We start from the raw sequence: 16,926 nt of genomic DNA, 5'->3' as shown, positions 1-16,926 counted from the left end.
AAATAGTCGAATAAATGGTGCAGATTTTCCTAATTAATACGTTTTCAATGTGTTTTCATGTGAGATGCATGCACATTGGAATTGTACACTATACATGCTTTTTGGTCAAACAAATCAGTAAAAGCAACAATGGCTGATGAAATAACTGTTAGGAGCAGATAGTACTTGACAAAAAGATGCTTTCTTTGATTGGGTCAGCTTTATAATTCAATTTGTGAGTAAATGCATAGTTTAAGTAAAATCAACACGTTGAAAAGTTGAATCAGTCGATTAAAACAACATCAGAGCATCAAAGATTAAAACCAGAATCTGGTTAAGTGAAATTAGCTTACTGATTTTGAAAATCAATCGATTGAAAATCGTAAAATTGAACTTTATTTTTCCAGATTCAGTTTTAATGAAATCAACATACTAAACTGTGAAAACAGCAGATTAAAAACCATAACAAATCATTTTTTCGTCATTCAATGGCAGTTTAAGTAAAATAAACATGTTGAAAAATAGAATCAACAGGTTGACAGATCATGAATTGTGCTAACAGAGGCATATTTAAGTGAAATCAACATATTGAAATTAAAAATCAACAAGTTAAATATGACAATTTTCAATTTCTACATACAACAGCTGATTTTTATGAAACCAATGCATGAATATATAAGATTAACATTCTAAAAACACATCAGACCACATTCTTGATGTCTAATATGCCTAGTTCAGTTCTTAGCTTGTTAAACCTATCTCTAGCCAATGGTTTTGTAAACAAATCGGCCAATTGATTTTCAGTTTTAACAAATTGAATTTCATAATCTCCCTTTTGAACATGATCACGAATGAAATGATGCCTAATCTTCATATGATTGGTTTTAGAATCCAGTATTAGATTCTTGGTTAAGTTGATGTCACTAGTATTATCACAATATAAAGGTACCTTGCTTAGCCTTACACCATAGTTCAAAAGTTTATGCTTCAACCATATGATTTGTGCACAACCATGTCCAGCAATAATATACTCAGCTTTAGCAGTGGAGAGTGCCACACATGCTTGCTTATTACTATTGCTTGAGATTAGACTTGAGCCAAGCAAATCGCAAGTACCACTTGTGCTTTTCCTATCCAATTTGCACCCTGCATAATCCGAATCTGAAAAGCCACTAAGAGTTATGTTAGAATCACATGGATACCGTAAACCAAAATTAGTTGTTCCTTTAAGGTACTTTAGAATCCTTTTTGTAGCTTTAAAATGTGATTCCTTTGGATTTGCTTGGAATCTAGCACATAAGCATACTCTAAACTGAATATATGGCCTACTTGTTGTAAGATAGAGCAAACACCTAATCAACCATCTATATTTGGTTGAATCCACTGGTTGGCCAACCTCATCTGCATCCATAAGGCAATTTGTTGCAATTGGAGTGGTAACTTCCTTGCAATCCTCCATTTCGAAATTTTTTCAACAAGTCAAAACAGAATTTTGATTGATTTAAAAATGTTCCATTCTTAAGTTGCTTGACTTGCGGCCCTAGAAAATAGGTAAGCTCACCCATCATGGACATCTCAATTTCTCCCTGCATAGTTGTAACAAACTCTTCACACAATGTGTTATTATTTGAACCAAAGATGATATCATCAACATACACTTGAACAAGTATAACATCAATTTCATGTTTTCTAATGAAGAATGTTAACCTTTTGATAAGAGAACATTGTTTAGCCTTTCATACCACTGTCATGGTGCTTGTTTCAAACCATATACGGCCTTTTTCAATTTGAAAACATGGTTAGGATATAGATGATCCTCAAATCCAGGATGTAAGAACCGGCAAAATTAAATAAATACATATTTAATTTAATATGGGAAAATGGAAGGAGTAATTAATGAGAATTAATTAAGGAAGTAATGACGTGGTAAAGTGATGGTTCAAATGGTTGAGATCACTTTAGTTATGTATGGGGACTTGGGTTCAAGTCCTAAGTGTGCCATTTGTATGTTATTTTCTTATTTTCAATTTTAAAGGTGATTTTCAATGTGGAATGTGGTTTATGATTAAAATGTATGCGTAGTTTGACAAGAAACATGAATTGGTTTGATGGTTGTGCAATTGCTTTGTGATTGAAGGGTTATGGGTTCAAACCTTGGTTAACCTAAACTCATTTTTTTTCTAATTTTAGTTTTGGCATGAATGTGAAGGGGCAAGGGAAACCCTAGCTAAAGGAGCAGCCAAGGGTGTTGGAAAACCAAATAGAATAGCCAATTGAATGATCATTAAAACTAAGTTTTAAGGCAATTTCGTTTTTGGCTAATAAACCATCATTAAAGTACCATTAAAGGGGAGAATTGAGGAAGAATGAGAGCACTTTTGAGTCTGCCACTTTGAGAATAGTGAGGAGTGTTATTACATAGGATAAACGTGAGATTGAGTGTGGAAAAGGTGCTGGTTTGGAGGAAAGTCAAAGGGAGACCATTGGTGATCCAAGGAAATTCCCAAGTGTCCACTTTTAAGCAAGAGAAGTTCAGGTTAGGGGAGTTCCACTCTGTGTTTTTATTATGAATTAGATGATTGCGTCATATGATTGATGATCAGGATACAATGCCTATTATTTTCACCTAAGTTTTCTTCGTATTTCTAGAAATACCCAAAAACTACCTAGCGACGTCGAATGAATCACCAGGCAACACGAACTGGCTTGGCCAGTTGTTCTTATTTTGCGTGCGTTCTGAGAAATTATATTTGTTTGAATTGGTTCCTTGTATAAAAATATAAATTGTTTATTTGTTGATGTTTTTATGAATCTGTGAATGAATTTGGGGATTTAGGGTTCATGTTGGGGTGGGTGATGAATAAGCATGGATTGTGTGAGTGATGGATGCGTTGGTGTTATGGAAATAATGCTAGGATGAATAAAGTATGAACCTTATATGGTGTGTGCACTTGAAACTATATCAGTATGATGATGGATGCTGCAATTAGGATTGTTTGGGGTTACGAAGGGTGTGGGAGAAATATGGCAGAACCCAGATTGGTACGCACCGCCTGGCGGCACCTAGATTGCTGCCAGGCGACACATCAGAGCAAAGGGTTTCTTGATATGACTCTGCGAGTTGTGTTCTTTGGGGTTCACTGGTGATTTTTCTGTGCAAATTGGGTTACTGGGCAGGGGTTTACTTCATTTGAAATGGGTGAGGGAGTACATTTTAATGCGTGTAAGGGAGAGTTGATAAGAATCAAAGGCATGGAATATGAACTGAAACATGTATGAGTAGGTAATAATGGAGATGTATGTGGTAAGCTAAATAAAGAATTATGAGGACATGAACTAAATTTATTTAGAAACGGTACTTACGTACACCATGTTTGATTGGGTTAAAAGATAGGGGAATATTCAATTTGGTAACATGATGAGTACGTAGTAGAACATATTATGACTGTAAAAAGGAGAATTTGAAATTGTGGGAGTTTGTGCATATTGTATTGTAAATCTGTATCAGATCATAAAGGATAACTAAAGAATAGGTGAGAATATACAATACTTGAGATAAGATGCATGTAAATTGGAGATTTTGCTTAGGCTGCGATGATGATATTCCTTCTCTTGGGATGGTTGTGTATATTACGATTGTGGTGTTAAGTTTAGTGGAATGTGGCATGTTCAATTAACAAATGAAGGAGAGTATGGTATGCATAGTAATAATTGATTGAGTGACATGATTAATTATGTGCCTAGTAATCTACATATGGAACTGTGTCTGTAGTGCCATAATTGTGCTACCATTTTTGTGTGTTGTATGATTGGAGTCCTTTGGAATCTATTTCAGTGCCATAATTGTGCCATAATTGTGTCTAGAGTGCCATAATTGTGCTACCATATTTTGTGTGTTGTATATTTGGAGTCCTTTGGGATCTGTTTAAGTGCAAAAAACCAGTAGCATTTGTGCTATTGGTATGGCGCCCGACGGAGGGTAACGAGCCGCCAAGCGGTAGGGTCTTAAAATGGTGGCAGTGGTCACTAACTACGAGTGATGCCCGACGGTAGGGTAGGGTTTGCCAGGTGGTGACGGAGCAGCAAGGCTTCCGTTTGACGCTTGGCGCCTAGCGGTGGGAGATGTCGCCAGGCGGTTTGGAACCAGATTCCGCCTAACGGTGTCAGAGGTGCTCCAAGCGATTTGTTTAAATATTGCCTGGCGGTGTTTAGGTTGCGCCAGGCGAATTAACTACTGTGAAAGTGGTTATTGTTATGATCAATAAACTTGAAGGACTAAGTTCATATACCTTTGTGTTTGGGCTTGATGGACTAAGTCCAATAGTGGTCTGGGATGTGCTTGGTGGTGGGACGCATGATAGGCATGGAACTGGTTAGTTCCTGTCGGCTGCTAACGGGCGAGGAGGCCTTAGTATGGTGATTACATGCGTCAGACGCACAATGGGCAAGGAACAATTATGTTTCCATCGACTGCTATTGGATGAGGAGTCCATAGTATGGTGATTGTGTGTGTGCCTAGGTCCGAGCGAGGAAGGTTGGGATGTTTTGCTATAGGCGAGGAGTTTGTGGGGCATGACTATTAGCGGGATAGGCTCGTAGAGTTGGACCACGAAAGGGATAGTTTCGTGGGAGCACAATAAAGTCCTAAAACCTAGTTTCATGCATATGACTCATGAAGGACTATGAGATCATGGATGATGATTTGAAAGGATAAGATAATTATGTAAAACTTTTTTTTGGGATGGGTGTCATATTTATTTTATATATATATATATATATATATATATATATATATGTGCATAGCTCACCCTATCTGTTTGTGTGTGGCGATGATCGGATAACTTGTTATCCAGGAGTAGATGATTTGACTGGTGATCCAAGAGATGCTTGAGTTCGGAGAGTGAGATCACATGGGGAATTTGAATATTTTTAATATTTTGATAGTTTCCATGTATTTGAAACAATTTGCCATTTCAGTTATTTTATAGTTTATAATAAATTTTAAATCGCGAATAATTATAATGTGTGCAATTTTATGGTTTTAGTTTTTTGCGTTTTTGGGAAAGTAATGTTATAAATGAGATGTGATAATAAATAAATTTTGTTTATTTTATTTTATTCTTTTTATTATTTTAAAAGTAATATTCCTTAGGGATGTTACATAGGAGGTTGTGATTCATACAATTCTTCATTTAGGAAACCATTCAAGAATGCACTTTTCACATCCATTTAATGCAATTTAAAGTTACACATGCAAGCATATGCTAAAAGTAATCTCACAGCTTCTAGCCTAGCTATAGGTTCATAAGTTTCATCAAAGTCAATGCTTTCTTCTTGATTATATCCTTTAGCAACCAGTCTAGCTTTGTTCCTTACAATATTACCATCTTCATCCATTTTGTTTCTAAAAACCCATTTAGTTCCAATTTTATTCATATCATCAGTTTTAGGAACTAGAAACCACATATAATTTCTTTTCAATTCATTGAGTTCAACTTGCATAGCAACAATCCAATTACTATCATTCAAAGCATCATTCACATTTTTAGGTTCCATTTGAGATACAAAAGCAACATGCTCACAAAATACAATCCTACATCTAGTAGATACTCCCTGTTTGATATCACATATGATATTGTCCTTTGATAAACCTTTAGGTTGGATCCAATCCTTGGGCAAGTTGTTGTCTGCAGCTTTTTCAGTCGATTGTTTTTCCTTTTCAGTCGATTGATTTCCTACCGCAGAGGGTTTTATTGCAGCAGAAATCTGCTCCTGTAGTAGATCTTCTTCATCTACATTTTTTGGCACTTGATCTTGCAACTTTGGGTTAGTTTCATCAAATACAACATGCATAAACTCTTCAACAATCATCAATCTCTTATTATAGACTATATATCCATGACTTTGTGTTGCATAGCCTAGAAAACACCTTCATCCGCTTTTGCATCAAATTTGCCAAGACTTTCTTTGCCATTATTTAAGATGAAACACTTACATCCAAATACTCTTAGGTGATTTAAAATAGGCCTCCTCCCTTTGAAAAGCTCATAGGGGATTTTCTTCAAAATTGGCTTAATCAACACTCTATTTAAAACATAGCAAGCATTGTTGACTGCATCAGCCCAAAAATACTTAGGTAGTGAGTTTTCATTCAACATAGTTCTAGCTAGTTCCTCAAGTGACATGTTTTTCCTTTCAACAACACCATTTTGTTGTGGGGTTCTTGGTGCAGAAAAATTATGATTAATGACATGCTTTTCACAAAAGTGTTCAAACTTTTCATTTTGGAATTCCCCACCACGGTCACTTAGAATAGACATTATCTTGGAACTCTTTTCATTTTCAAGCATCTTGGCAAGTCTTTTAAAGGCATGACTAATTCATAAAGATTGCAAACAAGGCTCATGGTTCGAGATGGACCAAATAGATCCATGTGAAGCATCTCTAAAGATCTTTCAATTGAAACAATATTTTTGGGTTTAAAAGAAACCTTAGTCTGTTTTCCTTTTTGACATGCTCCACACACTCTAACCTTCTCAAACTTGAGTTTTGGTAGTCCTTCAACCAATTGTTTTCTATTCAACCGATTGAAATGTTGCATATGTATGTGACAAAGTCTCTTATGCCATAACCAAATGTCATCCTCTTTTGTAAGCAAACAATGGATACTAAATGATGCATGATGCAGATCAAGTAGATATATATTATTGACTCTTTTTCCTATCAAAATAATACTACCACATGTATCATATATCGAGCAATTATTTGGTTCAAACATGACTTTAAAGCCTTTATCACATAGTTGACTTATACTTATCAAATTATGTGTCCTTCTACCAGCAGCACATTCTTGATGTTGAAAGAGGATCCATTGCCTATGACTCCATTTCCAAGGATTCTTCCTTTGTTGTTGTCTCCATAGGTTACAAACCCTTCCTCCTTCAACTCCAACTTTGCAAATTTGGTCTTATCTCTTGTCATATGTCTCTAATAGCCACTATCAAGGTACCATAAATATTTCTTATCACCTTTTATGACCTGCAAAACAAATTTGGATTACTTGGTACCCTTCGATAGGTTGGGTCTATCATGGTTACACCTTTCTAGATCCTTTTGGGATCTATTTCATAACCCCTTTAGGAACATCATATTTTCTAGCATGACATTTCTTAATAACATAACCTTTTTGCATATAGTAGTTGCATGAAATGAATGACATGTCACTTGACATAATTTTTGAAAAGAAACTAGAGAACTTCTTGGTTTTCTTTTGAAAAGAAGGACTATAACCAAGTCCAGCTTTGCCAAACACACACTTTTGAGAACCAAGAACTACCTCTAAGTTTGTTTCCCCTCTTGTGAACCTTGCACAGGTCTTTATAAGGTATTTCACTTGATTTTTCAAAACTGTGCAGTTTTCACAAGGTTTTTCAGTCGATTGATTTCTAAAACAGTCAATTGAATTATTATAAATCATTTCCAAATGTTCAAAATCAATTTTTAAATCAACTATTTCTTTTTCTAGTTGACTGACTCTGTTTTTCGACTAGTTATTTAAGCCTTTCATTCAATTGTTTAATGTAGAAATCTTGTTTGCTTCACTATGCAACTCTTCAAAATCATGCAACAATTGATTATAGTCATTTTGGTCTAGAGAACTTACTTGACTTGAGGAGGATGACTCATCGCCAGCCATGAGGCACAAGTTGGCTTCTTCACTCTCATCTTGTAAGGAACTAATTGTTGTTGAATCATCATTATCCTCCCATGAAATGTATGCACGTCTCTCCTTTGGCTTCTTCTCTTTTTTTCTATCAACACTCTTCTCCTTTTCTTTGTTAGCATTTGAACATTCAATTTTGATATGTCCTTGTTTTCCACAGTTATAACAAGTAAAATTACGAGTTTGATTCATTGTGTTTGGAAGTATACCTCTTGGGATTACCTTTGCAACCTTTCCTTTTGAGATACTTACCAAACCTTTTGACAAGGAGATTCAAGTTCTCACTCTCACTTGATTCAGCCACTTTATCCTTGGGTTCCTCATTTTTCTGAGTGCTAGTCTTCAAGGCTATGTTCCTTACCTTTTTCTCACTTGACTCTAGCTCATTAAGCCTTTGCATCTCAATCTCATGCTCCCTAAGCTTGCCAAACAATGTAGTTATAGTCAAAGTGGATAGATCTCTTGTTTCTGAGATAGTCGTGACCCTTGGTTGCCAAGATCTATCAATACATTTCAGCACCTTGATGTTTAACTCTTCTTTGTCAAATTCCTTACACAAACCCATGAGATGGTTGACTATGTGAGTGAATCTCTTTTGCAAATCCGCTATAGATTCTCCTTGTTTCATCTTGAATAACTCATACTCTTGAATCAAGGCATGCTTCCTTGCTCTCTTAACATCATTGGTTCCTTCATGAGTCACTTCAAGAACCTCCCACATTTCCTTGGCACTCTTGCATTGTGAAAAACGAAAAAACTCATCCATATTGAGAGATGACATAAGGATATTCTTTGCATTGCAATCATATTGGGCTCTCCTCCTTTCTTCCTCAGTCCATTTATTCCATGGCTTATCAGTCTGCACATTATCAACAATATGTTTAGGAGTATATGGTCCATTTATGATTGCATCCCATATCCCTTGATCTATTGACGCAATAAAGATTTTCATCCTAATTTTCCAAAATTGGTAATTAATGTCACTAAATATAGGGGGTCTATGAATTGAGGCACCTTCAGCAAAGGATAACTTGTTTTCAGCCATTTCAAGTAGTTCTAAAACAGATTTAGGACCTTACTTGAGCAAATTTCAAGTACCTAGCTCTAGATACCAATTGTTAGTTTTGAAATAGTTGAAATGCCAAGAAGGGGGGTTGAATTGACTAGTTAAAAATTAAGGCTATCTTTGAAAGTTAAAAACCACCTTTAATTGAATCTATTAGATAACCAAGTTAGGATGCAAAAACTACTAAACTATATAATTTCAATAGGTCAAAAACAGAGTTAATCGATTGATTTTACTAAACAGATTGTGTTCTGGTATAATCAACCGATTGAAACAGAAAAATAGTCGACTGAAATACTGGGAGAAATGCGTATTCGAGTTTTAAACCAGGAACAGTGCACAAGGATGATCAAGACAGGTTCTAAATGATTATGCAAACATGTTCAATGTTGCAGATGTCATGAAAACATGCAAGAACATGAAAAAGATTATTAAAGCACAAGTTCTTTAAACTTTAAATGAATATGCAAGAGAGAAAGGTTAGAGAAGAGATGAGATCACAAGATTTTTATATTGGTTCACTCAAACATGAGCTACATCCAGTTTGTCAAAGCAACTTGAGTTGTATCCACCCTTACACTTTCAAAATATGCAAAAATCACACAAAAGACTCTTGAATCACACAAGAATCACACCAGCACAGCAAGAACCCTCTTGCAGACCTGGAAAACCACCAGGCACACACACAAAGCTTGAGAAAGATCAAACCTCAGTGGTAGCATAGCCCAACCTACCACAAACCACTTTCTTCAAGCTTCAAACCAAGCCAAAAGCTCCAAGAATTGATCCAAGATCAATCTCCAACTGCTACAAACTGTATGATCACGAAGGAAAAAGTTTCCACAATTTTCTAGAACAATTTTGGGCTAAAAAATGATCAACTTACCTCTCTTTTGAAAATCACAGCTTTTATAGTCAAACTGTTACGAAATTCAACAGGTTGATTTCACTTGACTTAAGTGAAATCAATCGATTAAAAAATAAATCAACTGATTGAATTTATTGCAGTTTAAGACTACTGCTGCCAACCTTTTAACCTATTAAAAAACCATTCAACAGATTAAAAATGACATTTTAACCTGTTGAAAAACCATTCAACAAATTCAAAAACACATATGAGACCAAATACATCAAATTAATGCTACAAGGTCTACAATATACAAAATTCAAATACAATTTGTTAATGATGTAATCATGTGGAGAGCACACGTTCCAACCTTGATCAACATGGATATCATCAAATCTCCTTTCTTTCATCAATGTAGGCTTCATTTTAATCGTAATGGCTTCAAGATAGTTCAAAAGGGCTTCATTAAGTCTTCATCAAATCTTAAAGAAGCATACTACCTTGGCTTCTCATCTCAACAACTAATGCTCCAAGCTTGTTCATGGATTATATGAACCGAATCTTTCGACCTTTCCTAAATAAGTTCGTGGTGATTTTCATCGACGATATCCTTATCAATTCCAGAACTCGTGACGAGCATGTAACACATCTAAAGACTGTCTTCAGCATTTTAAGAGAAAAAAAGTTATATGTGAAATGGTCCAAGTGTGATTTTTGGATTAAAGAAGTTTAGTTCTTGGGGCATGTTATATCATCTAAAGGTATTGCTGTTTATCTTACCAAAGTGAAAGTTGTACTATAGTGGGAACGTCCCAAGTCGGTAACTAAAATTAGAAGTTTTGTGGGTTTGGCGAGCTACCATAAGAAATTCATTGAGAGATTCTCTAAAATAGTGGCACCTTAAACACAACTAACTCGCAAGGATCGACCCTTTGCTTGGACAAACCGTTGTGAGGACAATTTTCAAGAGTTGAAGTAGAAGTTGATAAGTGCCCTGGTGTTGGTTGTCCTTGACACTAGTAAATCCTTTGAGGTTGATTGTGATGCTTTCTACTGGGGATTAGGATATGTGCTCATGTAGAAAAAAAGGGTTATGACGTATGCTTCCAGGTAGTTAAAGATTCATAAGAAGAATTATCCCACCCATGATTTGGAGTTAGTAGCTATGGTGTTTGCTCTGAAGATTTGGAGGCATTACCTTTATGGTGCACAATTCCAAGTTTTCAACTATCACAAGAGTTTGAAATATTTGTTTGATCAGAAAGAGTTGAATATGAGACAAATATGGTGGATGAAGTTTCTAAAGGAATATGATTTTGAACTACGATATCACCCAGGAAAAGCAAATGTGGTGGCAAATGCGTTGAGCAGAAATATGGTACATGTTTCTCTTATGATGATTAGAGAGAGTGAGCTAATAGAGAGGTTTCGAGATATGAGATTACAAGTGATTTTAGGAGAGGATTTTCTTAGATGTAGTTACTTAAATATATTTAGTGATTTCCTTTCTTTGGTAAAAGAAAATCAGTTAACAGACTCTAAATTGCAAGAGACAGTGAGTTTGTTCAGGTCAAAAAAAGGATAAGGATTTTGTTTTGGGATCGGATGGTGTGTTAAGATTCAAAAACAGAGTTTGTATACCAGAAGATGCAAAATTTAAGAGTATGATCCTTGAGTAAGGACACAAAAGTCATCTTAGCATGCATTATGGCATAACTAAGATGTACCATGAAAAAGAATATTTTTGGTAGTTCGGTATGAAACAAGATGTAGCTTGTTTTGTGGCAGCTTGTCTAACCCGTTAGAAGGCAAAGGCAGAACATTAGAGATCAAGTGGAATGTTGTAGTAGTTAGAGATACCAGTGTGGAAATGGGACAACATAACAATGAATTTTGTTACCCATTTTCCAAGGTCGACTAAAGGTCACAATGCTATTTTGTTGATAATAGATTTGCTGACCAAGAGTGCCCATTTCCTTGTAGTAAATCTGAGAATGTCTATGGATAAATTGACGTAGTTGTATATCAATGAAATAATGAAATTGCATGGAGTGCCTTCAAGCATCATTTTGGATAGAGATCCAAGAGATGAAGGAGATCCTAGCCATTGGACTAGATAAAGTCCTAGGTGTGAAAGGGATTTAACTTGTTAATGGTTGGGTGATAACCCCTTGAGGCCAAACTCTGTAGAGTTTGGGAACCATTCGCAGATGCAGGCCACTAGAGGTTCTGATATCTGATGCACGTATCCGAATAGTCGAGTCAGTGTTTGGTATATATATATATATATATATATATATATATATATATATATATATATATATATATATATATATATATATATATATGTGTGTGTGTGTGTGTGTGTGTGTGTGTGTGTGTGTAAGTGTAAGTGTAAGTGTGTGTAAGTGGTTAAATATGTTGTGTATTGGTGTGATATGTATGATTTTGATTTGCATTATAATATGATCCATTGTTTACAATAACTTACCCTTTGTTGTTGTTGTTGTGTTTTGTTACCTCTTTTGCCATGATCACTGAACTGTGTAAGCAAAGAGGAGTACATGTGAGGATACTCCTATTCTTGGGAGTCGAGATACTCCCTAATAGAGCGTGGCACTAGATAGAGTGGTTTTGTCTGTTTAGAAATAGCGACCCATTTTAGCTCAGTAGAAACATTTGTATATATTTTAATACTTGCCATAGTTATTTTGGGGATAACAATACCAATATTTTAATCTTTGTTATTACTACCTGTTTTCCCATATCACTTTAATATTGTGTTTAGAAGTTTATACCTATTAAATCGGATGTTACAACCTCTCTTAAGAAAAAAACCAAAATCTTATAGAAGAAAGCAAAATAAGAAAAGAGGAAAAAAAGGTAGCTCTAAGGTAAGGAACGAAAAAGTGTGATTGATATAGAAGAGAAATTGAAAAGTTTAGAAGGTATGTCACGATAAATATTTTTCTTTTGATTTATGCATTCTCAACTTTCATTATATTTTATTTTAATATTGTAGCGTTTTTCTTAACACTTACTTTTGACATTCTCTTTATGGACATTAGTTCTATTGTTCGTGATACCTTATTCTAAAAATCATAATAAAGAATAATAGTTTTTCTAATTTTCTTAGTGTTTGTCTGGCTTCTTGCGTCGCGTGACACCTTTTTTTAGTTATCTATTTTTTTCTAAAAAATATAAAAAAAATTATATAAAGAACCAAAAATAAAACATAGTTTTCTTTGTTACCTTTTTATGTCTATCCAACCATTCTTTTCGCGTGACACTCATTTCTAAATAACTCAAAATAAATAAATAAAAACATAAAAGGGTTTTTCAAAATTATACAAAAATCAAATCAATAATTTCTATTGAGAATGAAAATATGTAGGAGCAAGGTCAATGATTGTCGAGTTCACCAAATAAGAAGTAAACAATTTATCAAATAGTTTTTCATAAATAACTATGTAACCTTGATTCTCCGTTGTGAATGGAGATATATAGGACCACGAATTAATCTTCGTCGAACCCAAAAAATAAAAAAAAAATATTTGTGTTTGTTTTGTACCTTTTCTTATTATTATTTTTGGGAAAAATAAACATTGTTAACAACCACATCCTTTTACACCATTCAGTACAGGTACCATCTTAGGATGGACAATGTGTGGTGCTAAAAAAATTATTGAAAGGTGTGGTATTGTTTTGACATTGATATTCCTAATTTTAATTCTACTTATGCTGGACGTCATGGCTGCTCTCGACATGAAAAAGATCATGTCACTATGGAACACCATTTTAAGGTGAATATATTTCTTGTTACAGTGGACAAGCAATTGCAATAATTAAATGACATGTTTAGTGAGCAAACAATGAAACTTTTATTATTGATGCTTATAAAGCTTTTAACATTGAGGATATATGCACTCTTGTAAACAAATATTATCCTTTAGATTTTAGTGACCAAGAGAAGATTAGTTTCAAATTTCAACTTCAACATTTTATTATTGATGCTCCTAACCATCGAAATTATCCATTCATTTTTATTATATTAGTGACAATAATAAAATATATAAATTTTGAATGTATTATTTTGGCTTTTCCAATAATGTTGGTCGAGATCCCCTATTGATATTGCCATTTATGATATCCTTTGCTCGAAAGACAACAATTTATGATTTCGACCCAAGGCCACTACTTTTTCTCCTTTCTCGAAAGTGGCCTTTTTGTGCCCTTCGTGATTCATCTCCACATTATTGTTGCTCGAATCCATGGTTGGTTCATCTCCACTACTCTCATTTTTTGTAGTCAACATAGTTATGTAAAATTGCCACAGCTCTCATTTTTGCACTCGTTTCCTCACCGCCAGGAAAAAAACAGAAACCCTTTTGGATTCCTAGTAAGCACTCTCTCATTCTCTTTGATTCTTGCATTTTTCGATTTGGGTTCACCGTTTTGAAGGTGGTTCGGTTTGATTCTGGGAGGGAAAACTGAATGGAGACAGTGATATTGTTTAATCCTTGAGTTGATTACAGTTTGGGAGTTGTTGTTTGATTACTGGTTTTTGTTTGTTTAAATTGCTCAGAAAATTGTATAATTAATTTGATGTTTATGCATTTTATTAATGACGCAATCAACAAAATGAAATTTTGTTTGTTATGTGTTTTGGGGTTCACCCTCCCCAGACAAGGAAGAGTTAAAAGTAGGTCTGCATAGTTCCTCATTGGACCTGTTTGTACCCAAGCCAGAAAAAAAGTGTTACAATTCATTAATTCTTCTTATTAGGTTGATAAAAGAAAAGTGTTGCAGCACATAAAATCACACCAGAATAGAAGGCTGAAATAAGTTCTTTCTTCTGTGTTTATTTTCAAACAAAACCTTCTGGCTATACTATTGTTAGTCCCATTATACATTTTTTATTTGTACAGTTCTTGCTGATTAGTGATCAGCTTCTACCTACCTTAAGGTACTGATATTTATTGCTATCTATGATTCAAAATTGAATCTAGATAACCCTACAAGAGCTTCACAGTTTTCCTTTTGAGTTAAAAATACTCTTAGCATTTACACTTTGTCATATCCAATATTTACATGTCTAGATTATGACCAATGGTGTTAAAGGGATGTTAATGTTCCCACTCACATCAGATCAGGATTGAATCAGAACAGTCTAATCCTTCAAGAAAAGGCATATAGTTGTGCAATCATCAACCGTCAAAACACACGTGCGTCTCCAAGCTTGAACTGCGTGGTGTTCACTAACAATTTGGCTGCCATGGACCTTTTCGGTGCTGAAGCAACTATGTTTATTACTTCACTGTTAGTTAGCACATCCCATACCTATAACAACGAAAATTTAGTCCTTTTTTTCTTATCGAGATAAAGTTGTGGAAGTAATTAGTTGTTTTGTATTGTTTAAAAGCTCTATCAGGAGAATGACAAATGTATTATTTTTTCAGAATATGCCGAACCAAACATGGATCTGTCGAAACTGTTTTTTTTAATTCATTTTCCCTTGATTATTTATTTTCTTGCACTATTTGATCAAATGTTCGAGATCTTGATATGAAAATGCTTACCCCATCAGAGGCCAAAACCACAAACTCATCCTGCTTGGTAAGTTTTCTGTATGATAGATCGGGGACTGAGATGAGACCATAATCTTTTAGGCAGAAATTTCCGAAGGCTCTTGCCATAGCTAGACCAGGACGATCCCCGTTTGACCTCCATATTCTCTTTACACTTGGATCTTGTTTTGTAGAAAAAATTCTACCTCCACAATTAAATATTCTTAAAGCTTCACCTGAGGGACATTGAAGAAGCAAAGCAAGTTAGACGTAAGAACATTTGGAAGAGCGTCTTATCAAAATAAGTTTTACAATCAAGTTATCAATAAGCTCTCATTTGATTCGATAAGTTCTTAATGAATAAGCGTTTACTAATTCATTTAACCAAACCAAGGGGGTTTTAAGATTAGGAAACTGAGGTTGAACAGTTATCAATATGACGTACTTGGAATATCTGGGGTCAAGTCAACAGTAAGTTGAACAGGAACAAGATTGTTGTCATCTGCTCTTCTGCAAAGAACTGCACGAGAATCCCCCAAGTTTCCAATTATTAATTCGTCACCCTGAAATTTAAAGGAGAAAGAATGTGGTCAATTATAACATTCTTGAGAAAGCAAAATTGGGAAGGAGGTAATGCAATTGTGAAAAGTGATGATTCTACCTGTTTGATAACAGTTACAGCAGTGCTACCGCCACGAAAACCTTTAGTGTCTATGTTTTTTGCAAGGTCTTCATCCATTTCACTGAAGCATCTCATGAAGCTTCCCTCCCATGAAGAAAAGGACATGTTTTGGTTATCCTCAGCATAGACATTACTATGACTAATTACGTCTGTTTCATTAGTATCATTGTCTTTGATGGCCTTTTGTTGTGACTGCTTGATTGATGCTGAGAGTTTTAAGGGTAATTTGTCACGTATAGAATTTGAAAACTTGTGTCCCAGAGGACCATGACCATCAAACACCCCACAAAAGATCATGTCCTTCTTTCCACTGAAGTCCTGATAACGTATCATATTAAACATTACTCCAAGCCATGAATTCATTCACTGAGAACAACTATGCTTTTATTAATAAATCATATGTGGAGAACTCAATGATTGATAACCATGATATGCTAATTTTATATGTGGAATTTCACCTTCTAAAACGTAATTTCCAATCTTAAGGACTCCGAAGAAAACAATTCTAGGAAGATTTATTGTAAGGAAATTTGAAAATGAAGCCAAAATTGCAAACACATATACATCAAGAATCTTACCTTCCACACAGTCAATGCATCTTGGTTAACTCCTTTTGAACCCTTTTTACTGTACATTGATATAAACTCAGAGGACCCTCTTAACATTATACGCTCCCCACCATGTTCACATTCCACCTCATGTACTGAAACCTGGCTGCAGCAACACCCTCCCATAATGATATCTCAAATGCACAATAACAATTGCCACAGATTGCATTCAAGAAGGTTCTTTTTTGTTTTCTTTGGAACAAAGGATGATTAAACCTTGAATTCGGATAATAAAAAATTGTTGCTGTTTTGTCTTTTATTCGTATTACTTCAGTCTGTTATTTTTGTGTTTAGTTTTCACAATGAACTTAATTTGGATTATAGGTTGAGTACTTGAACTGGCTCGATTCTAATTTCGATCAATTTCATCTTTATCTGTCCATTGTATTGTCTTTATTTGTGGATATAATATAGAATTGGAAACTAACTCCGTTTTAGTTGTTTTGTGAGTAAG

At 34.8% G+C, this 16,926-nt stretch overlaps 1 long non-coding RNA gene and 1 pseudogene across 1 annotated transcript; one reads left to right on the top strand and one right to left on the bottom strand.

Moving 5' to 3' along the window:
• Positions 1-13,793: 13,793 nt before the first annotated feature.
• LOC146882510 (uncharacterized) lies at positions 13,794-15,119 on the top strand. Its single transcript, XR_014984888.1, has 2 exons — positions 13,794-14,014; positions 14,764-15,119. It is a non-coding gene; the product is annotated as an uncharacterized LOC146882510 (long non-coding RNA).
• LOC114165448 (putative protein phosphatase 2C 74) lies at positions 14,786-16,598 on the bottom strand (annotated as a pseudogene).
• Positions 16,599-16,926: the final 328 nt, after the last annotated feature.

The sequence above is a fragment of the Vigna unguiculata genome, chromosome 10, assembly GCF_037176805.1.
Source record: "Vigna unguiculata cultivar grain cowpea cultivar isolate G323 ecotype 2 chromosome 10, ASM3717680v1, whole genome shotgun sequence".
In the NCBI taxonomy this organism is placed as follows: domain Eukaryota; kingdom Viridiplantae; phylum Streptophyta; class Magnoliopsida; order Fabales; family Fabaceae; genus Vigna; species Vigna unguiculata.
Note: the sequence above shows the minus strand (reverse complement) of the source record. Positions and strands in the feature narration are given on the sequence as shown.